Source organism: Sphaeramia orbicularis, unplaced genomic scaffold (genome assembly GCF_902148855.1).
Source record: "Sphaeramia orbicularis unplaced genomic scaffold, fSphaOr1.1, whole genome shotgun sequence".
Classification (NCBI taxonomy): Eukaryota; Metazoa; Chordata; class Actinopteri; order Kurtiformes; family Apogonidae; genus Sphaeramia; species Sphaeramia orbicularis.
This window is the reverse complement of record NW_021941530.1, coordinates 308,359-322,102: the sequence shown is the minus strand read 5'-3', so window position 1 is coordinate 322,102 and position 13,744 is coordinate 308,359. Positions and strand designations below refer to the sequence as shown.

Below are 13,744 nucleotides of genomic sequence, written 5' to 3'. Positions count from 1 at the left end.
CAATAGAATGGACTTAAAGTCATCTTTGTTCTTGTATTATCCTATACTGAAGCTTTTACAACAGCACTTTCCATCTCATGGATTTGGTGGTAGTCGCTCAGCAGGGGTGAAGACAGCTTTTTGTCGCTCTATGTTTTGTTTTTTTTTTTTGGGGGGGGGGGTTTCTTCTTCTTTCTCTACTAATGCTGCCACATTGTGAGGAGTGCAGTCTGATTTCTCTGCCTCTTTACGACTCCATTTCCCTTTGTTTTATTTTAAACAACTGTATAAAGGGATCACATTTGGACAAGTAACAGCGTTTACCTTCTTGTTTGTGAAGCTTCTTTTGGTGGTGTGTAGACCCGCTGTTTGCTTTATTATGTGAGTGTGCAGGTGAACTTCCAACATGGCTGTGCTCAGGTGACCATCTCAAACACCGCTGACGCTCAGTTGTATTTCCTACAAAGCGCCGTGCATTTACCATCTGCTAACTGAATCCGTGTTTGGTTTGTTCATTGGTTGTTTCGTTTTAAAATAAAATAAGAAAAAACTACATTTCTGCCTGCCTTTTAATTTTTTTCTTTTTTAAACAAAGTTGGAAAAACCCTGAACTTAAAATGAAACATCAGACCATTTTTTATTTCTACAGTGGAAAGAAACACTGAAAAAAGCAGCTTTTAATGTATTGTGTTTCTTTGTTGTTGTTTCTCCTGTGCGTATTCCAGTGGATGTCAAGTATCTGCTCATAAACTTCACCTGCCTGTAACACAGATTCATTTTAGTGTTCTGTTCAAAAACATAATAAGCTTTACAGGTGTAACTTCATATTACTGCACATACCTGATCAATTACAGAGATCACTGCTGTTTCCAGTTCAGCATCACAAACATGGTTTGGCCGTCGAAGGTCCCTTCCTGTCATTCCACAGCTCTGTGTCACTGCCCGCTCATATAAAGCATGGCTGCTTTTCTGGCTAGGGTTAGGGTTAATGGTTCTGTGGCGCCATTAGTCGACTTCAGTGGTGTAATCGGCCATGAAAATTAGTTGACAGCAATATTTTTAGTCGACACATTGTCTTACTTGCTTAGACCAGGAGTGCCCAACCCTGGTCCTCGAGAGCTACTACCCTGCATGTTTTAGATGTTTCCCTCTTCCAACACACCTGAAAGTCATTTTCAGGCTTCTGCAGAGCTTGATGATAGGCTTATCATTTCAATCAGGTGTGTTGGAAGAGGGATACATCTAAAACATCCAGGATAGTAGATCTCGAGGACCAGGATTGGGCACCCCTGGCTTAGACTGTTACCCCCGTGACCTGGCCCCGCGACCCGGCCCCACAACCCGGCCCCGGATAAGTGGAAGAAAATGGATGGATGGACATTGTCTTACAAATTCTTTTTGGGGAATACAGGCGTATAAGCATCTTAAGTGTAATTTTAATTCCCCCCCCCATTCATTGCCCCATTCCCACTGTTACATGGAAAACATTCTTCTATTGCTGCGTTTCCACTTCATGGAACCGGCTCCACTCTGGTTCCAGGTCCTATTCCAGACCGTTTCCACTCTGGTACCAGGTCCTATTCCAGACCGTTTCCACTCTGGTACCAGGTCCTATTCCAGACCGTCTCCACTCTGGTACCAGGTCCTATTCCAGACTATTTCCACTCTGGTACCAGGTCCTATTCCAGACCGGTTCCACTCTGGTACTAGGTCCTATTCCAGACCCTTTCCACTCTGGTACTAGGTCCTATTCCAGACCCTTTCCACTCTGGTACCAGGTCCTATTCCAGACCGTTTCCACTCTGGTACCAGGTCCTATTCCAGACCGTTTCCATTCCAGATCCTCCCCTCTTTCCAGTACCTGGTCGTCATAGCGATGCGGTGCGTTCCTTCTGTGTGCTCTGCTCACAGTTGTTGATAAACTCACTGGTTGCCTGTTGTCTGGTCAAACTCCTGCTGAATGTTTGCGTCTGAACCTCCTGGACAAACCATGGTGTAGTTTTACAGACTGTCATCATGTGGATTCACCTACTGACAGATTTACTGGAAAATGGCGGGGCACACACACCACTCTGACCAATCAGAGGTCTGCAGTGTTTACACAGTGTCACCTTTAGTATCTGGTCCCCAGTCCTGGAACCTCAGCGGAGGAGAGACCAAAAAACTAGTACCAGGTACCAGAGTCCAAAGAACTAAGGCCAGGTACCGGATTCCAGGTCCTTTTTCGTGATGGAAACACAAAAAGGCCAAGTTGAGTCAAGCTGATACCACATAATGGAAACACGGCATTTGTTTGGTAATATTTTAGTTACTTACGTGTATTGTTTACATTTGTCATGGTACGTGTGACATTTTATGTTTTGTCCCTTGAGTTGTATTCAAAATAAAATGGACACAACAAAATAAACACTTGATTTAAAAAAAAAGAAAAAAAAAGTTGTTTAGATTAGTCGACTAATTGAAAAGTTTGTTGAAAGATTAATAATTACAAAATTAGATATTATTGGCAGCAGTACTTTGTCATGAAACTAGATTAGATTAGATTCAACTTTATTGTCATTGTACATGTCACAAGTACAAAGCAACGAAATGCAGTTTGTATCTAATCAGAAATGCTTTAACAGTGATTTAAAAATGGTATGTTACAGGTTAAAAAACTAGCATTTGACAGGTTTTATCCATATTATACAGTGTGTACAGGAAGTGTGGTATGAATGCTAAACATCAACTTGAATGTCTATTATGTACAGTAGTGCAAATGGGATGATTACAATATATACAGAATATATATGTACAGAATGTATATACAGAATGTATCTGATCCACAGAGGGGGGAGTGGTGGGTTGGTGGGTATCTGCAGAAGGCTGGAGTCCAACTGTTCTAGATAAAACCACAGATACTTGAAATGACTTTGATCAAACTCATCACCACACAAAAACCAAAATAACTCCATATTTTAATTTTGAATGTCAAACAATCAAAGCAAAATTACACACAGGTATGTAAAAAAAAAAAAAAAAAAAAAAAAAGAACCCATTTTTTCTGCCCAAGTTTAGAAAAATAAAAATAAAACCAAAACTATGTTTTTTCTGCTTTTATTTTGAAACTGAATATGAATGAATGAAGCATCTGTGGCTTTAAGTGTCGTACTATCAGAACCTTTTGCTTTGGCACAGACATCATGAACCAGCGTCAGTCATCGCAGTCGCTCTCCCAGGTGGATTTCCATTTCATTTATAGAAATCACACATTCTCCCGCCTGGTGTTATCTCTGTAAGCAAATATCCAACAGGAGCGTGGTTTACTTGGGCTTTTGGAGTCCTGCTGCTCGGCCTATAAAGCCTGCCGTGCTCTGCCGTGCTCTGCCGTCATGCGCGTAATGCAGTTGAACACTGGCATGGCTGTCTCATATCTAATGTAGGAGCAGGCAGACACTCACAGGATCTGGGTCAAACAGCCCCAATGATAAGACACAAACAGACAGTGCACACTTTTGTTTTTGGCCTTTTGAAGTTAATGCAAGTCACTGAGCCCCAGAAAACATCAATAATGTCAAAATGTGTTTGTTAGTGGAACAGTCTCACTGCTCCCAAACAATCAATCCAGCACTTCCCAACAATTTCAGCATCTTTTCTGTTTATTCTTTTTGTCTTGTGTGCAGTCTGTATGGACTGTCAAGCTGTGACAGAAAGGAGAACCGCTAAAAAAAGGGATCATTCTTTCCATTTCTGATACAACATATGAACAAATAGCTCCTCTTGTATAATAATAATGACTTATATGATATAAAATGATGTATGTATGTATGTGTGTGTATGTATGTTATATATGTAGGTGTGTGTGTGTGTATGTATGTGTATACGCGTGTATGTATAGATCTGTGTATGAATACATATTTACATATATGTGTTATTGTATTATGTGTTTATGTACATCATATTTGTTCATAATAGTATAAAGCGGGAACACAAATTATTCAGTAATAAGTATCAGTCATATTCTGGTATATCGTACAGATCTGCTTAGACTAGGAAGGTTGTTACTGTTATTGATTATATAAGGAAAAGGGGCAGAGTTGTTATACTTCTTCTCACTCCTTTTTGAATATGTATTATATGTCTTATGTTTAAGTGTTTTGTTCATTTATTTTCTTCTTATTTTGACATTCATATTCGAAATAAAAATATCAATCAATCAATCAATCATGCTTGAACAATTAAATCACTATATTATGTAGGTACACAATGGTTTGAACAGCCTAGTATCAAAATATAGATGAAACAAGGCTATTTCTGGGTTTTACAAATACTACACAACATTAAAAAAAAAAAAAAAAAAATCAAGGGGGATGCTTGTTTCATCCTCCCTCCTTATCGAGCTAATAAACTATGAAGCAAACCATAAATAGCTGAAGATATTTCTACAATATTCACCTGTGAAATAAAATGGGACTGTGTGACGCAGCTTAAATGGGATAAAACGAACACGCATACCTGTCTACACACACACACACACACACACACACACACACACACACACACACACACACACACACACACACACACACACTTATTTATTTATTTATTTATTTATTTATTTTCTCCATGAGCTAAAGGCTCAGAAGTGGATACCATTCCATGGCAGTGTGTCATTTGTCCAGTGGCCATCCTCTGTCCAGTGTCCATCCTCTGACCTGTGTCCATCCTCTGACCTGTCCTTCTCCTCTCACTCTTCTAAATCTTCAAATGATCTAAACAGAAAAGGCAGGACTTCCTGTAAATGACAAACATGTTCCCTATTATAACCACAATCATATGACTAATAAACATCCAAAACTACACAACACAAATAAATTCGCAATCATATTTATAATCACATGACCAAAAAAATTCAATCTTTGACAATTTACTGTTTTTTTTTTTTTTTTTTTTTACCTCCGCCAGGAGGTATTGTGATCACTTTGCTTTGTGTGCGTGTTTGTTTGTTTGTTAGCAAGATAACTCAAAAAGTTATGGATGGATTTTCATGAAATTTTCAGGAAATGTTGATACTGGCACAAGGAACAAATGATTAAATTTTGGTGCTGATCGGGGGTGGGGGGGGCCCGATCACACAAAGCAAATTGATCACAATACCTCCTGGCAGAGGTAAAAATGAACCTCTGCCATATCTGCGTTTGAATAAATACCTAGAAATATCGATACAGTACTTTTTAATATTGATACAGTACTTTTTAATATCGATACAGTATTGTGAAATGAAATATTGTGGTATATTGCAGAACTGATGTTGTCTAAGAGCTCTAGTTTGAAGTGGATTTTCTGTCTCTTTGTTAATGTTTTGTCATTTGTTGTTCTTTCTTTTGTTCATGTTCATAAAATCTGAAAAACTGATTTAAAAAAATATATATATTCAAAAAAAAAAAGAAATATACAAATAAATGCTTTTCCCCCTCATCTTTTCACAACAGTGGAAGTACTGCCTTTATAGTCCAGTGTTTACAAATTTACATACGGGACAAAATACAAACGGACATTGCGTGTGTTCTGGTTTAACCACTGGAAACTGAGAAGAATGGTTTTCAATCAGAAGGACCTATGTTTGTGTGTGTGTGTGTGTTTGTGTGCATGCTTAAGCATTCATTAGACTGTGTGTGTACGTGTGTGTGTGTGTGTCTGACCTATAGTTGACACAAACTCTGCAGTGTCCATCGATCATACTTCTTCCAATCTCATGAGTTTGAAGCGATTAAGACAGATCAAATATACTTGTATGTGAGCGTGCATGATGCTGCTTATTATGGGCAGTTTGTGTGTACCAGTGGGAAACAGATCAGGCTCTCCAGAGCTGGATGACAAACGGCCTTTGAGTCCGTTTAGTTTTTCTGAATTAAAGGTTCTCTGTAGTGCTGGAATATTCATTTAAACCAGGGAATGTGTGCCTTCTTACATCCACTAGACATGTGTTTGAGCAGGATGATCTTTTACCAGTTTGTTCTATGTAACTGTCAAAGTAAAAAAAAAAAGTAGAAATAAACAGTAAAAATGACTAATACTAATCCACTGAAATGGACCAAAGTGAATACTGTCCTTGGTCTGACTGTGTTTCTCTGTTCTCACCAGTACATTTATATAAGAAATCCTGAAATGTCCATGAACTGCCTGTTGTTTTTAAAATTTCAAAGTAGAATTCTGGAAGAAGTGACTATAGTTTCTGATTCTGCTGAACAATGTGTGGTGGGAAATAGCAAAACTGGTATACGAGCACATGACCAGTTATAAAGTGACTGCAGGATAATACATGCTCACATGTCCGAAATACTGACCCTGTGTGTGTGTGTTTGTGTGTGTGTGTGTGAAGAACAGAGGTTACAACACACACACCGACTCACTGATGCACCAGTGGAATTCATGCATTTATACACAGACAAACACATTATTTAATACTTTTTTTGTCTTCAGTGTGTTCATGCGTCACTGGAGTTCATGGATCTGTGCACACACACACACACACACACACACACACACACACACACACACACACACACACACACACAGCTCCATTGTGTCCTGATGGGTTCACTGTCACAAGGCCGAGCTTTGTCTCTTCTTCTCTGTCTCTTCTCTGTCTCCTTTCCCTCCTTCCACTCCTCTCTTTCAGTTTCTTTCTCTTCTTCTCTCTCTCTTCTTTGTCTCCTTTCCCTCCATCCACTCCTCTCTTTCAGTTTCTTTCTCTTCTTCTCTGTCTCTTCTCTGTCTCCTTTCCCTCCATCCACTCCTCTCTTTCAGTTTCTTTCTCTTCTTCTCTGTCTCTTCTTTGTCTCCTTTCCCTCCATCCACTCCTCTGTTTCAGTTTCTTTCTCTTCTTCTCTGTCTCTTCTCTGTCTCCTTTCCCTCCATCCACTCCTCTTTCAGTTTCTTTCTCTTCTTCTCTGTCTCTTTGTCTCCTTTCCCTCCATCCACTCCTCTCTTTCAGTTTCTTTCTCTTCTTCTCTGTCTCTTCTGTCTCCTTTCCCTCCATCCACTCCTCTCTTTCAGTTTCTCTTCACGTTCAGTCGTCTCTGTCTCCCTCTATCTATCTGGATTTTAAAGCATGAACAGTGTTTTTCAACCTTGGGGTCACCTGGAATTTCTATTAATTGATTAAAATAGGAAAAAAAAAATACTAATAAAAAATATATGGTGAGTTGATAGAGACAATCACAATCCATAAAAGACATGACAAACTGGTCAGATGCTGCAGCTCTTTCATAATTCACAGTTTCAGTTCTTGACTGACTGTACATATCCTGACCAAGGAAAATAAAATTCTCCCTTTGTGCAGTAATCTACACCTGGATTTACTGCCTCCGTCCACAGCAATAGACATTATATAGACTAAATGTCCTCTAACATTAACCTGGATTTGAAACAGAGGAGAGAAAACTATTACAGGAGCAAAAACAAATGAATTTGAGCAAAAAAAAAGTCTCAGTTTTGAATGTCTGGGGTCAACATAAATGTGTGAAGTTAAATGTGAGTCAGGAGTAAAACAAAAGGTTGGAACTACTGCTATAGAAGAATAATCAGTTCTGTGCATGTGATTCATTCAGTTCCATGCATATGCTGTTTGATCTTAATGCTTCATGGTGCTGCATTGTTTATGCCACCTTTCACTTGCATGTATTTGTATCAGTGAAAGCATATGCTGAATTACTGCAGTAACATCAGTGAATCCTTTCACACTTACTTGTTTGTGTTTCCATCTAAAGCACCTCCATCCATCTGTCTCTCATCTCTCAACGTCTGTACCGCACCGCATACATTAAGACTGACAAAGCTCCTGTTCCTGTGATTTTCCGTCACCGTTTCAGACCACAGTGGAAACCAATGCTGAGTCACTGGACATTTGACAAGCTTGCTGATTGCTCACTTTAGTCCCATGGTATTAGGAGTTGCTGAGCTGTCATACCACCAAAAATGTCAACTATAGCCTGGGTTAAAAGCACTTTTCTTCCTTCAAGTTTATGACATGTCCAGTATATACACTCAGTGGCCACTTTATTAGGTACATCTGGATGTACCTGATAAACTTGTCAGTGAGTGTATTTACTGCTGTAGTAGGTAGGGATGTAACGATGTATAATACTTTTTTAAATTTTATTTTATTTACCCTTTATTTAACCAGGAAGTCCCTTAAGATAAAATCTGTTTTTTGAGGGAGACCTGACCAAGAGGCACAACAGTACAAAACAAAGGAACTAACGGTGTGTAAAACAGCTAGAAGAGCACTCGGAGAGCGCAGACCTCATATCAGTCCCCCCACCACCCCACCACCCCCCGATCACCACCAAAATGTAATCATTTGTTCCTTGTGCCAGTTTCAGCATTTACTGAAAAGTTAAGTAAAATCTGTCCATAACTTTTTGAGTTATCTTGCTAACAGACAAACAAACAAACCCCGATGACAACATAAACTCCACCATCCTCGTAAAAAGTACTTTTTGAATATTTTGAGCAAATTTCAACAATACAGGGATTATAGTGATAATTTTGGTCCCAATAAAATGAAATGTTCATCTGGTTCCATCTGTAGTTGCAGTGTATGTGCTTGAATGTATTGTGCATTCACACATGCTCTTCTGCGTTCTTCTTCAGTTGGATCCAGTTGTTATTTGAGTTACTGTTCCCTTTTTATCAGCTTGAACTAGTCTGGCTCTTTCTCGTATGACCTGAGGCAACAGCAAGGCATTTTCGCCCGGAGAAGTGCTGCTCACTGGACATTTTCTGTTTTCCGGAGCTTTCTCCATAAACCCTTGAGATGGTTGCTTATTTGTGAAAATCCCAGTAGATCAGCAGTTTGTGAAATACTCCGACTACCCACGTCTGGCACCAACAATCAAGGCCTGTTCAAAGTCACGTAAATCACGTTTCCTCTTCACTCTGGTGATTGGTTTGTACTTCCGCACATCATCTGGACCATGTCTGCATAAGTACATGTGTCAAGTTGCTGCCATGTGATTGACCTAACATGCAGTTGAACAGGCATACCTAATATAGTGGCCAATGAGTGTAAGTAGAGGTAGTTTGACAGCAGTGACATCAGCCTTAAAACTCTTGACATGAAAAATGAGGATGGAAGACTAAGAATGCCTTTGGGAATTTGTTAAAAAAAAAAAAAAAAAAAAAAAACTCTGTTCAACAGTGGAATTAAGAGAAGGTGGTTGCAGTAAAAAAGGAAAGAGCGCAGTGGGAGGTAGGAGGTGGGGGGGGGGGGGGGGGGGCTGTGGCTGGAGGGAGTTGGCACATGAACAGGAGCTTCTTCATCTTCTGCCACTACGTTTAATCGGCTAATGCACTCTCTTGATCTGGCAAAGGCAACAGAGAGAAGGAAGGAAAAGGGGGAGGACGACGAGCATGATTTGCTAATGAGAAGCTGCCATCAGGCCTCATAAATGAGTGAGAGGAGAGCTGATGGGGGGGGGGGGGGTTGTCCATGGGTGAACTAATGACACGGAGTTAATGGACGCACCATCCTGGTGGAACATGGATTATTTAGACAGATGTGTCATCTGTGGAGACATTTGGAAACATGAGTTTGGACAAGGCCGTTTCCAGCTCTGACTGCCTTGGATGTTTTTTAGATGTTGGAATCAGAGAAGAACTCATCATGTGATACTTAGGGATGGGAATCCAGAACCAGTTCTTTTTGGGAACCGGTTCCCAGTAGCTCAGATCCTTGGAATTGTTTGCCTGCTTATCGATTCTGATTATTGATTCCACCTTCATTGCACATGCATGATGACGTCACACTACGCTGCATTCTTTTGGTTTAGAAACGCTCCAAAGTATGTCTGTGTTTCAGATTACACTAGTGATGTCCCAATCTGGATTTTTTTCCCTTACAATTTATTTTTTTTTTTAGGATTAGTTTTGCGGATACCGATCTGATACCGACTTTTTTTACAATGAAATTTTGATTTAAATTTGGAGTCATTATTTCTAGGTTCTTATTCTATTATTTGACTGTAGATCCCAGTTGGTCTGAATGTGGAACCTGAACTGAAACAACGATGACACCTTTGACTCTGAAGAACTTTAGGATCATTTTTGCTCTTTCCAAATTCAGACTGTGGCACACATTAAAACCTTTGGTGGGTCGGTTTTGACCCACAGGCCGTTTGTTTGTTACTGCCAGGTATTATATGGAGGTGTGTTCTACACCGTATGTTAGTTATGCAAACATCAGCGGGTAACTTGCGGGTCAAGTTGGGGCGGGTTAAAAGAATATCAGTTTATTTGCGGGGCAGGTTGGGGCGGATTAAAAGAATATCAGTTTATTTGCGGGGGGGGTTGGGGCGGATTAAAAGAATATCAGTTTATTTGCGGGGTGGGTTGGGGCGGGTCAAATAATTCCACAAAAGCCCCGAGGGTTGAAAATAACCCAACTCGTGCATCACAAGTGGACCTTAAAGTGAAACTTATAGACACTTTCCTAAGTCCTCTAAGTCTTCCACTGTTGTGACGCTAATTTTCCTTTAATTTGAGGGGCCGGGACATGTGTTTACCCCCACACCAGAACCAGGTCTGGATTAGCCTGATTTCGTGACTAAATCTGATCCGATCCGATCTTCTAAACAATGTCAGCTTGGCAGCCGGTACCGGTCTGTAGATGAGTTTGGGCGACAGATGACCCCAGGTCATCTGGAACACTGTCAAAGCTTCCATTTCTTCAAAGGGGGAAATCCTTCCAGTATTTTCAAACATTTGTCCACAGCATGGGATTCATTTACAGGAATGTCAGATGTTTGATTCGCTACTTAGTGATGCTTGTGAATCTAGTGGCAGAATGAATGGTAGGACGCACAGGGGTTGGACAAAATAATGGAAACACCTTCACCTCAAGATGATAATGCCCCAATCCATACAGCTAGAATTGTTAAAGAATGACATGAGGAACATTCTAATGAAGTTGAGCATCTCGTATGGCCGGCACAGTCCCCAGACCTCAACATTATTGAGCATTTATGGTCAGTTTTAAAGATTCAAGTAAGACGTTGATTTCCACCGCCATCGTCTCTAAAAGAGTTGGAGGGTATTCTAATTGAAGAATGGCTTAAAATTCCTTTGGAAACAATCCACAAGTTGTATGAATCAATACCTCAGAGAATTGAGGCTGTAATTGCCGCAAAAGGCGGACCTACACCATATTAAATTATATTTTGTTGATTTTTTAAGGTGTTTCCATTATTTTGTCCAACCCCTGTAATCTGGGCTTGGTTCTGGGGGGGGCGCAACAAATGTCCTGCCCCCTCAAATAAAAGTTTCTGAAGGTAGGGAAAAGGAAAATGAGGAGCACAACAGCGAGAGATAAAGAGGAATTAGTAAAGTGTCTTAAGTTTCACTTTCCCTTTGTACGGTCGTATGGTGTAACAATCACTGAAGAGTATAGAAACCACAAAATATAGATCATGTATTATTTTTTTCAATTAATAGCTGATCATTAATTAAGCAGCACCAATGTAACATACAAACTGTCTGCCACCACCATGACCCACAAAGTTGAATACATAAATAAGTACTTTGGCACTAATGTATTAATAAGGAAATATTATATATTCACATAAAATATACATTTTTACTCCATATTTAATCTGTTTGACAAAATATTTTAAGGGAACATTACCTTCATATACTTTAATACAACTTGCAGCTGCTTTACATTATTTGCTTTATTAGTATCAAACCAGTGTAAGTGAATGTGTTGCAGTTTTCTTTTTTTTTGACTGTTGTGTTCCTACTCAGTATGCATGCTACACTCCTGTTTACTCCTCTATAATATTTGCTGTTCGTATCCTTCCTGCTTTTCAGAAGATGAAGGGTAAACCTTGTAGCTCGTACTGTAAGAAATAACGTTTCCTTTTGTAATTTACTGTTGTGACAAAAGCCGGAAAACGTTTACACCAGATTTCTGCACACAAGGCTGTTTGAACAATATGGATGGATGAATGTATGAAAGCAGGCTCGAACAGACAGATGGCTGACATCAGACGGATGGAGGTCGTGAATATTTGACTGACAGACTGTGGCCTTCACTTCCTCCTGCAGATCCATACATACTGGGAATGAGTGTCATGTTCTGTTATTAACTCTAGAACGCCAAACATAGGAGTTTGGAAGCCCTCAACATGATCAGTGTCATATTTTTTTTCTTAAAAAAACCTGATGTATACAATTAGATACATGCAATACACAGATAATCCACCAGGGGGAGGAGTTCATTCACCAGAGGCCTTTCGTGACACTACTAGACTGACATTAACCCATAATGACCCAGTGTGACTTCTATGTCAGTTCCCAAATTAATTTTTCTCTCTATTTAATAGAGCTGCATGATATTGGGGAAAGAAACTAACATTGCAATTTTTTTTAACCCTGTGATATATATCGCAATATGAAAAACTCTTCAGAAGTATATAATATCTGTGTGGCGCTGATGTAAATGTTCAAACTAATTAGTCGTGTTTCCTCTGGCTGTGTCGACACAGAACAGGTGTTTCAGTTTCATCCTTCTGAAGCTGAAATAATTCCACAGAAATGACGCTGCTTTTCTTTTTGGCATCAAGTCTTCGTTTATGGCGATTTGCTCTTGTTCGTTGCTTATTTTTCAATGTTGTTACCAGTGACTCACTCCAAACAGGTTCAGAAGGATTGTGATTGGTGGATGTCTGTGTGCAGTGTGTGTCAGATCCCCAGGATGAACTTAGATAACAACATGTTGGGTTCATTTTCCTCCTACATTCCAGGACCTGTGATGGGACTTTTACACACACGTACATCGCAATGACGATGCTTGATGCACAAACGATATATTGCACAGCTCTACTATTTAACCTTTCCTACGTGATTTATCACCATTTATTATAATACAGGGTTATTCAAAAAGAAAGAACCCACTTCATTACACAATATTTGAATAAGGAAAACCAACAGAAAACTCCAGCCAAGTCACTAGTATTCTACTGACAATCAGCTTTTATTTCCTGTTTTCCAAGCGTTCACTGTGTCCACCACCTGCAGCGCAGACAACATCAACACCATAAGAGGATTCCTTCCAGACTCGTATCAACTGATCACCATCCACTGAACTGATACTGTTGTTATTGGAGGTTTAAGGTCATCCAGGTTATCCAATCAAAACTGAGAAAACTCCTCTTTCAAATGGTAACTGACTCATTCCATGACGATGCTTGAGGACTAAAGCAATGCATCATTAAATGGGTTCATTCTTTTTGAATAAGCCTGTATTGTGTGATGTGGATGTGTGTGACGTATAAAGGAGACTAGGGTGGAGGTGGATGTGTGTGTGACGTATAAAGAAGGTTAGGGTGGAGGTGGATGTGTGACGTATAAAGAAGATTAGGGTTAGGGTGGAGGTGGATGTGTGTGTGTGACATAGAGGAAGTTAGGGTGGAGGTGGATGTGTGCGTGACGTATAAAGAAGGTTAGGGTGGAGGTGGATGTGGATGTGTGACGTATAAAGAAGATTAGGGTTAGGGTGGAGGTGGATGTGTGTGTGACATATAAAGAAGGTTAGGGTTAGGGTGGTGGTGGATGTGTGTGTGATGTATAAAGAGGGTTAGGGTGAGGGTTAGGGTGGAGGTGGATGTGTGTGTGTGTGATGTATAAAGAAGGTTAGGGTTAGGGTGGATGTGTGTGTGACGTATAGGGAAGATTAGGGTTAGGGTGGAAGTGGATGTGTGTGTGACGTATAAAGAGGGTTAGG

At 39.9% G+C, this 13,744-nt stretch overlaps 1 protein-coding gene across 1 annotated transcript in view; it reads left to right on the top strand.

Annotated features, from left to right (window-relative positions):
- The window catches only part of LOC115416035 (poly(rC)-binding protein 2-like), a 243,395-nt gene that overhangs the window by 14,960 nt on the left and 214,691 nt on the right, over positions 1–13,744 (top strand). The gene's annotated exons all lie outside the window — the stretch shown is intronic.